The sequence below is a fragment of the Chanos chanos genome, chromosome 10 (assembly GCF_902362185.1).
Source record: "Chanos chanos chromosome 10, fChaCha1.1, whole genome shotgun sequence".
Lineage (NCBI taxonomy): Eukaryota > Metazoa > Chordata > Actinopteri > Gonorynchiformes > Chanidae > Chanos > Chanos chanos.
In genome coordinates, this window is record NC_044504.1 from 19,053,257 (window position 1) to 19,064,188 (window position 10,932).

Genomic DNA, 10,932 nt, shown 5'->3' on the forward strand with positions numbered 1-10,932 from the left:
AATGTCTTTCCACAGCACAGGAATGAACATTACTAATTGTCTTGGTTTGAATTCAACCAAAGAGTTATTGTAATAACTTGTTCACTAAGAAAAATGTTTCTTTTGAGGTTAGCTTTCTTTTTTCCAGAGGTGAAGAAAGCATACAACCATACATGCACACTCATACATACCCTTTATTTTAATGAGATATTACTGTAAACACTTTCATCAGCAACGTAGTGTCACAGATGCTGGCTCAGATGAGGAGCGAACCGTCACTACCAGGGTGTTCCGCAGACGGCTCATCTTCAAGGTATCATTGTCTGCTGGTCCTGGATGGGTTTAAGAATCCAAACCCCTTCTAGGTCCAGGTTCTGGTAGGGGGCTTGACATTAAGCTCCTGGTCAAGGCTGGTTTTGCTTAAGCCCCTTTACTAGGCTGCTGACTCTGGGCTATGGTTTTGGTGCTTTGCGTTTCTCTGCTCTTGGCTTTTTGTTTGGGTTTGTTGTGTATTTAGCCATTTGATTTAGTGAGCCCTGTTTGTGTGTGTGTGTGTGTTTGAGTGTAATTCTTAGCCATGAAACAGAGAGACTTGTAGTTGTGCTGTATTGTGTCCTAACTAGTGTTGTCACGATACCAAATTTTTAATTTTGGTACTGATACCAAGTCATGAATTTCAGTACATGACACTTTTCAATACTTTTCCGTTAAACGGAAGAAACACTGACAAATGCCATTATTGTTTTTTATTTCTAAGCTGGACATTGTTTTCAGTTAGAACACAAACTTTCAGATCAAAGAATAAGTAAAAGCAATGGCATTCAGGGTAAAATGACAGTAATCTGTGTTAACTAAAATAGCAGTTGGCCATAATCTATAAACATTGTTTGTATAGTGATGCACATGTGTATGCGCATTTCTGTTGTAGTTAAAGGGGGGTTGTGATTTTGTTTGCAAGCTTGAGGCATATACATGATCGAAAAGTCACGCTGTAATTAGTTGATAATATCTCAGATGCTGTTATTTGCATGGACATGGACAAAATTTTGAATATTACGCAAATATCCCAAATATCACGATATATTTCTTTCATGGGCATAGCAGCTACCTTGTAGTCAGTTCTCATCATCTGCAATGCAAGGGTCGGCATGTTTGTCCGATAGACTTATGGTTAGGTTTAACATGTTGCCTCACTTAGCCAAACACTACAATGGCGCTTACACGGTGGTACCGCTTTGTTTAAGGCCCTGCCTTTTAGGCATTGTTGGTGCTGCCGCCATCTCTTCAAATCCAGTCTCTGAACCAAATGCTCTCAACTCACTTTGTTTACTGCAACTTGTATTACAAACACATTCAAAGTTGTTCTCTTTCATAGCATTCATTTTGTGTCTCACATTGGGGAACACCCACAGCGTGACATCATCAGAAGCTCTTACTGCATTCTGCCATCCAGGATTGGCTGGAACTAAGCATGCCAGTGTCAGGGGAGTGTGGAGACTCCCCCCCCTTCTAAAAGGGCTTGACACTGCGCTTCCAGTCATTCAAAAACCTCCTCTCGCTACGAGCAGAAGCTCCAAACATCCATACATTCTATCAGACTTTTTATCTTTTCTCTCTCTTTTTCTGTTGAACCAACTATCATTCTGGAGCCTAGCTAAACTGTCCATTGACATGAGTGAAAATTTGGTCACCAGGCGCTTTGTTCACGGTCTGCTCAGTTAGTTGAGAGTTTCTGCTCATACTAGCTTGTCACCAAACACTAGTTTGAGTTGGTGACTGTGGAGAGTAGTAAATATCTCAGCAGCTAGCCAAACCAAGTGACAACACTTTACGTTAGCAATACCCCAGCAAGTAGAAATCCTGGCAAAAAAAAAGAATAATGATGATGATAATAATAATAATAATAATAATAATAATAATAATATTAATAATGATAACACTGAGTAGCAATACTCCAGCTATATAAACCGCCTGGAAGTTGCAACGCGCTCAGTCAGTCCCCGCTGTCCCCTAGCAAGTACGGCAAGGCTTCACTCCCAATCAGCTCTGGCTGCCGCTAGCGTCCCCACTAAAGCAGAGGAGAAAACACAGGCGCAAACCTGCCCCTGTGGGAATAAAATATCAAACTGGGATATTCACCAGATGTGTGTGATGTGTCTTAGCCTGAAGCGTGCCCAAGCCACCTTTGAGCCCATGGAAGAGTGCACTCACTGTGGCCGATTCTCCCTCAAAGTGCTTCGTTGCCGGCTGGCTTGTCAGATGAATCTGTCTGGTGGTGATCCCATCATGGCGTCCACTGCAGCGGATCAGGAACCAAAGGATCTAGCTGAGACGATGGCTCCTGAAACCAAAGCTGGACCAAGTTGGAGGGATCAGCTCGACTTCGTTGACCTGCTTCCCCCGGAATTCAGGACTGGTCTGCTGGATTATCTGGGTGGCGGACAAGGATTCCGATGCAGGGTCGAATCTCCTTATGTCCGACGACGGTGACAATGTCTCCTCACTGGCGCTGTTGGGCCAGGTTGAAAAACCCCAACCCTCAATGGCGGCTATGGTGGAAGACATCCCAATATCCCACCACACAGGAAGTATCTCAGATTTGCCTTCCAGGGGACAAGTTACAAGTATCTAGTCCTCCCCTTTGGTCTCTCATTAAGCCCAAGAGTGTTTGTAAAATGCACCGAAGTGGCTGTGGGACCGCTTAGGAGGCGGGAATCCAAATGGCCACGTATATCGATGACTAGCTTATTGCAGCATCCTCCTGGCAGGAAGCAGCAGATCACACACAGTTATTCACAGAACACTTGGTGAATCTAGGCTTCAAAATAAATCAAGAAAGGAGTGTGTTTCTTCACCATCTCCCTTATAGGCCCATTTATAGACTCGGCTCAGGCCAGAGTGAGGCTGACTGGAGAGAAGTTACAGACACTCAGATACTGTCTAGCCCTTTTCACAGGGGAAAATTTGTGTCTCTCAGGCTTTCCCAAAGGCTGTTGGGGCTGATGGTCTCAGCCCCGGTTGTGGTCCCAATGGGACACTTGCACATGGAGGGAATACAGCGTTGGGTGGCTTCTCACAGATTACGCCCAGGCCATCAGGGCTCTCACTGGGTGAGAGCCTCAGTGGCCTGCACAACGGCACTAATCCCATGGAGAAGTGTGGGCTTCCTGACTCGGGGAGTGCCTATGGGGGTTGTTTTGTGCAGAAAAGTAGTCACAATAGATGCCTCCCTATTGGTCTGGGGGGTGTGTTGGAAGGGAGAGCAGTGAATGGAATCTGGGATCCTCAGATGCACTTGTCTCACATAAATTACCTGGAATTGTTAGCAGTTCATCTGTCACTGAAACATTTCCTCCCTTTTCTGAGGGGACATCATGTGTAAGTCTGGACGGACAACACCATAGTAGTGGCTTAAATCAACAGACGGGTGGGTCTGAGATCCCTTCAGTTGCACATAGTGGCACACAGGCTGATTGGCTGGAGCAGCAAACATTTTCTGTCCCTGAAAGCCACCCTTGTGTCGGGGATACTGAACTGCAGAGCACATGTCATATATAGGGGGAACCCCCTTTATACAGAATGGAGTCTTCACCCAGACATTGTGAGTCTGATTTGGGAGTGTTATGGGCAGGCGTCCGTGGACCTCTTTGTGACAGGGGAGAATATTCAGTGCCCTTTGTTTTTCTCCCTTCACGATCAGAATGCACCTCTGGGGTTGGAAATACTGGCCCTCCAGTGGTCTTGTGTTCTTTTGTATGCATTTCCCCTGATAGCTCTGATCCTCCCAACCCTAGCCAGAGTGTGGGAGGAGGGCCTATCTTTACTGGCTGTCAAAGCACTGGCTGGCAGAGATAACCCAGCTTCTTTATCCAGAGCCATGGCCTCTGCCAATTCGCAGGGACCTGCTGTCTCAAGGGGACGGAGAAATATTTCATCCCCACCCAGAGAGGCTGGCTCTGTGGGCCTGGCCCATGAGTGGTTCAATCTGAAGACTGTGGTGCTCCATCTTGGCATTATTGAGATCGTCCAGAATGCCAAGGCCCCCTTGACGAGGTCCCTTTATGAAAGCAAATGGTCAATTTTATAGAATTGGTGCTCAGACTTGCAGGAAGTTCCCTTTCAGTGTTCTATGGCTGTGATCTTACCTTTCTTACAAGACATGGTAGACAAAGGGAAGGCTTTCTTCCCTGTCAAGGTGTACTTGGCTGCTATTTCTTTTTGAGGGGAGGGCTGTAGGTCAACATCCCTTGCTCTAGCGCTTCATGAGAGGTGCACGTCGTAAACTCACGGTTTCTAAACCCTTAGTCCCATCCTGGGACCTTCCCATCGTGTTGGATGTGTGTTGGATGCCCTTTCGGTCTCACCTTTTGAACCAATGGAACAGGTGGACTTGAAAGCAGTGGCTTTAAAGACAGTCTTGTTGCTGTCTCTTGCTTCAGCTAAACGAGTGGGCAAGATTCATGCTCTTTCAGTACACCAAGCTTGTACAAAGATCTCCTTGGGGAATGTAAGGGTGACCTTACAACCTAACCCTGCCTTTATGCCTAAGGTGTTAGGGTCATGTTCCCCAGCTGACCTCGTGTCTTTCTATCTCCCGCCTTTCTTCTCAGATGAGCATCAGCAGTTACATATGTTGTGCCCCGTGGGGGCTTTACACATCTACATGGACAGAACCAAAAGCTGTAGGAAAAGTGACCAGCTTTTTGTGTCTTGGACAAAGAACCACTTGGGGAAGCCAGTCTCAAAGCAGCAGCTCTCTCACTGGATTGTGGGGGCTATTGTTTTAACTTATAGCTCTTGGGGTTCGCAGCTGCCAGAGGGGCTGTATGCACATTCTACCAGGGGTTTCACCACCTCATGGGCCCTCTCCAGAGGGATCTCCATACAGGAGATTTGCGCTGCAGCAAACTGAGCCTTCCCACACACCTTTGCCAGGTTCTGCAGGCTGGAATTTACGGCTCCTCCATTAGCCCATTTGGTGCCTAGTGTGGCTGAGTCTCAGTAAGACTCATTGCGGTACATTCGGTCCCTGTGTAACATCTGCCCAGCCATCCGGGAGTCAATATTTCCCAATATGAGACATGAAATGAATGCTATGAAAGAGAACTTTTGGTTACTTGCATAACCCCGGTTCTCTGAGTAGCGTGAGTGAGTGACTCACCACAACACCCTCCTTGCACTTTCATAGCGAAGAGGAGGTGAGCGTTTTTGGGGGTTTTTTGAATGACTGGCAGCACAGTGTCAAGCCCTTTTATAAGGGGGGAGTCTCCACACTCCTTGAAACTGGCATGCTTAGTTCCAGCCAATCCTGGCTGGCAGAATGCAGTAAGAGCTTCTGATGAGGTCACGCCGTGGGTGTTCTCCAATGTGAGACACTCACTCATGCTATGCAGAGAACAGGGGTTACACAAGTAACCTAAAGTTTTCCGCAACGTCCCACACACACCGCTATAGCAAAGTCACCATTGTCAGAATTTTCCCCCAAAATGCTTCTATCTTAACGTTTTCAAAATGCTGCTACCACGGTAGTTTTCAGTACTGGTTTACCGTGCAACACTAGTCCTAACTTTCTTCTGCATCTAATATTTTCTGCTTTAGATCACCTCTGTCTTTGTTCTCTGAATGCAAGCATTTTCATGGACTGTGTGAGCTGCTACAAACAATCACTTTTTTGAGTAAAATACCTTAGTGTGACACGATGAGAAAATGCATTGCTCTGGAGTGTTCTGTATTCAGTACTAAAAGGACTGCTAATCAGGTTACACTACACTGTGGCCCATAGCATTCTGCTGCTTAAATTACTAAAAAAAAAATAACATCATCCTTTTAGTTGTGTAAAAATCTAGTTTGTTGGTGCCTCACAAACTCTGTATGAGTGTGTCTGTGCGTGTACATGTGTAATGTAGTGATTTGTCCATGGCTTTAGGGTGAGCAAGCCAAGAACATTCCTGGTGAGTCTGTGTCAGAAGAACAGTTTACTGATGAAGACGGGAACATTATCACCAGAAAAGTAATCTTCCCTACTATCACATCTCTCTCTCTCTCTCTCTCTCTCTCTCACTTTGACTTCATCTTTTACCATTGTTCCTTTTACCATTCTCCCTTTTTTTACTCTGTTTTTCTTAATTTCATCAGGAACTCTGCCTTATTTTCTCACACTCATCCTCTCTGTGGTCTCTGAGTCTCTCTTTCTTTTTTTCTCTCTCTCACACTGTTTTGCTCTCTTTAAATAAATAGCTCTTAATACTTCATCTCTTTCCTATACCATCCCTCTCACCACATCATGACCTTTGATCCCTCATTATTGTCACAGGTTATCAGAAAGGTTATCCGCCGTGTGGATACCCCAACTCCTGAGGACCAGGGTGAGAACAGGGATGGAGGGAGGAGGGGTGAGCGTGAACCCCAGCACAGGCCTCTCTCACTGGGGGAAGCTGGCAGCCCTCTGGGGTCTGAACCCTGGAGGGCCACTCAGACTAAGGTCTGCTTACTTCAGCTCAGCTCAGATTAGTGTTGGTGCTAAAAATGACATGAAATGCCAGTTAAAGTGTCCCATGAAAAATACCACTCCAGACACCGGAGTCCTAAACACAATGGCACTGAAACAAATATGTACACATATTGAACTACAAAGAAATATTCATTGGGACCAAGAATGAAATTTAAGTTGCTAATTTAACACTTTGGTCTAGACATCTTAATAGTTAAATCAGTTGCTGTAGATGAGTCACGTACCTTGGCCCACTGGAGACCAAGTGAAATACTCCTAGTATAAGCTTTTGGTTTGGTTCCTTTCTTTTATTCTTTCTTTCTTTCTTTCTTTCTTTATTTTAAATACAACAGGCATGTTCTTGGCAATATAGGTTCTTTTTGGCACAACACTGATTCTGTAGGCTGAGGGCTCTTATGCTTAACAGGATTCTCAATACTCATCTCAAGCAGCTCAAACCCTGGTTTCTCAAGTTTGTGCTTTGCAGTATAATTGGGCCAGTTTGTGTGGGTTGGTATGTGCTCATGTGGTATGCTGTATATCCTGAGAAAGCCCCTGCATTTAGGACTACTCTTATGTCCTTTATGCAGGGGAAATTTCAGGTTGGGTTTTTAAGATTTGTGTGTGCTAACCCTTTTATGAGTTCTTCAGCTCTTAGCTAGTATTTTGTATGGCTTTGAATGACTCACTGGGTCTTTCTTTCCACAGACAGTAGTTTAGAGTATAATTTAACCCATGGCTGGAAGTTCACTATTATACTGTTTTACACGTTTAAAACACATTTCTAACAAAGTGGTAAAGCACATTTTTAACAAAGTGTTTTTTTCCTCAATGCTCCTGCATGCGCCTATACAAAATTAAACTTGAATTTTTTGTATCATATGTTGCTTTTTTGTTTTTTTTCTTACAGATTGATGCTGTCTGGGTGTGTTTAATTATCTGATTGCTTATCACTAATTCCCAATGAAATGCATAGAAACTTTGTAAATGTCAATCTGTCCTTTTCTCTCTCTCTCTCTCTCTCTCTATTTCAGCAAGAAGATATATCCAAGACCAAGAGGAAGGAGGAAAGGAGGTCCTCAGATAAGAAACTTCATTCATAGGGACAGCTGTGCACCAGAAGGTATAGCTCTGCACAGCACTATTTAGAACTGAATACTTATTAAAGATTTTGTTTAACTGCTGTTTGGAAGTCTACAACCAGTTGTCACAAGCTACTTAATTATCAGTGAAAAAGTAAAATTAAATTGAATGTCTTTTATAGCTTAGATCCTGATGTATTCAACCTCAAGGTCCTATGTATCTTTTCACACAGGTCTGCAGGTACTTTTCTCATCTTATTTCCCGAGGAGCACGGCCTTGAAAGCAAAGCTCAGAGGAAGAGAAAAAAATTCAACCAATAAAAACACATCCACAGCTTCCACTTTCAAAACGCATGGTATTCAACGATACAGACTTAAAGTATTTGACTTAAGCATGAGCATGAATACCCACTCTGCCTCTCCGTGGACTCCGTCACTTCCTATTCAGATAGAGACCTGGATGATTCTACTTCCTATCTACTTCTAGACCTATATGCCCCTGCTTCCTACTACAGAGGGACCTACAGGGTTAAACTTCCCGGATGTAGAAGGACTCGGAGGAGTTTTCTTCTTGTATTCATATGGACTTGCATTCAAACCTGTTCATGGCACAGAACAGGTTTGAGTGCAGCTACTGTTCTGTGCCATGAAGTGATAAGAATACTTGCAAAGCTGGGGGGCATATTCAAATAATATACTCCTAAAGGACTCCTAATGAAAATTAACACACCTGTAATCTAACATACACACTCTTCCTGTGACCAAAGATGGCACAAAAGCTCATTTGAGGAAAACACAAGAGGGACGCTTTTGAACCACATCCTACACTCGCCTTATACCTTATCTTGGACCCACCATGTCAGGATGTAAATTCTTTTTTTCCTTTTTCTTTCTTTTTTTTTTTAACAGAAAGATGTGGTTAACTTTACTGTACATAAATTTCATTATGTAAAATTCTAAAATTAGAAGGTTAGGGTCAAGAGGGCACTGACATGAAACAATTGTTTTCACCATAACTGAAAAGGGTTCCACTTTTGCGGGAGATTTAAGCAGAACTTCACATGCTCTTGTATAATTAAATATTATTGCTGGTAAGTTTGTAAATGGAAAACAAAGGTGGTTGAATTTGAACAGAGGACATTTCCTTAAAATCCTCTGCAATTTCAGTGATTCCCAAACTGGGAATTTATCTAATTCTGTGAAGAGTTATTCAGAGTACTAATATTTTGATGCATGCAATTCACCTTATTTTAAGTAATTTTTCTAAGTTTGCAAACACTGTATTTAAACAAGATGACACATTTAAAAAAAAAGACTTTTTCCCTGTGTACACATATAGCTTGAATATTTCTCACCATTTTATATTCCCCAAGAAGTTACCCTTAAAGCATTTATCATGTAGAGACGATGAAGTATGAAGAACTTAAGCTGCTTGGCTTCCCTGGGTGTATAATTTACTGTTTGTTGGTCTACACTTGGAGAGCAGCTTCTGCAGTCATTAGCTTGAATGCTAAGAGAGAAAGGTATCTGAATGTAAATGCTAGTAGACAGACTCGCTGTTAAATTATTCCTGTGTGATATGTGTCGGCTATAAGATGTAGAGGTCTCTGTATGTTTTAAGGCTGTTTGTAATCATTATAGGAGTGTGTTCATGTATTTATTTCTGTTTTTAAAGCTGCTGTGAGTGTAGAAAAAGGGCATTTACTTTTGGGGTTTTTTGGTGAATATTTTTCTCCAGAAATACTCGAATAAAAAAGTTAAACCTTCATTGACTGTAGCTCTAATAGCTGATGTATGACAAAACAAACACTGGATGGTCATAATAATTATTTTTAGCCTAAAATAAATTGTGTTACACTCTGAAATTGCGTGATCTCTTTTAGACCTGAAAATCTGTGTATTGCAGTGTCTAGCAATGGTTTTGATGCCTTTTTGAATTTAGAATTTTTCCAGCGGATTTTTTTGCGTAGAGACTGTGTAGCTGACACAAGGTGTGTATGATGAAAATATGCTGATTTTTGTGTGTTGATTCTGCTAAACACATGAGGACTGTCATGAGACTTCATTGATTCCAAAACTGAGGTCATCCTGGGGCAGTTCTGCGTCCCCTTTCTAGGTCAATCAAAAGTGGGAGGGACCTCTCATATAGTCAGATTATTCTGTTTTTATTTAATATGTGTTTTCACCCATGTAACATTTTGATGTACAACTCTTACTTGCAGAGTGAAGCCATTTAAATGTAACTGTTCTAGCACTTTGGTTATTGAAGGTCTTCTCTTTTAGAAACTAGCAGCTATGATGCCACCTGATGTGTCAGATGTCTTACAATTTTAATTTAAAAAATAATAAAATGCATTGATTTTGCAGTTTTGTGATTTGTTTTGATTTGTACTCAGAAAGACTTAATGTTTTCCGATTAGTAGATAGGACTTTGGATACACAAAAAAATCAAGTTTAGAATATTTGGCAATCGCTTAAATTTTGTTCATAGGCATATATTACATCTTGTGTCGATTCATGGCATGAATAATGTGCACATTTATACTACAGTATTTAGACACACCAGAAATATTTGGTCATGGGCTCATTTCAAACTGTATAATGAGTGTGTCCGAACTTCACGTCGATCAGCCAACGATTTTTTTTAATCTTATTCGGTAGGTACGATCATCTGAAAGCTAGTTTATGTTTTTGGGTGATACTTATGTATAATAATCTCATCTGAATCATGTAACAAAGCAATGGAGTTAATTTAACGTCTTTCTCAACGGGTGTTGTACCACACAGGAAGTCTGAGAAAAATGATCACCCTGTTTTAAAATTTTTCAAACTGTTGTTGGCACTGAAGTATCTTTAACTCAAAGAGTGCTCCCCATTCCTCGCCTTGATATATATCTATCCAACTTTACAGACTGGTTTAATTAACATTATTTTATAAATTTTATAATTAAAAAGAAATGAAAAATAAACGGAACTTTTGTCGCCTTTTAATAGATACATAAATACATAGTTTTTTAATAATGAACTTAAATCATATTTTCTCGCAGATGAAGGTCGATCTATGAAACTCTTCACAATTTGTTCTGGGCAATATTTTGTAACCATTTACAGAGCACATGATTTGGAATTTACACGGCCTCAACTTTCTAAATAAATACATTGATGTTAGAGTAATAGAGGTAAATCAGAATCAGATCATATCAGATGAAACAACAATCACTAGCTGATATCCAGTTATACATTTGGCATTATGTCTGAAATCCACGTCATATCCATGTATGCTATAGTGCGTGATCTCTTGGGCGGTTTATATCGAAATTAAAACATTTCCCAGTAAAGTGCTTTCCGCTCGTGTTTATTCTTCTAAATCGTCTGTCTTCT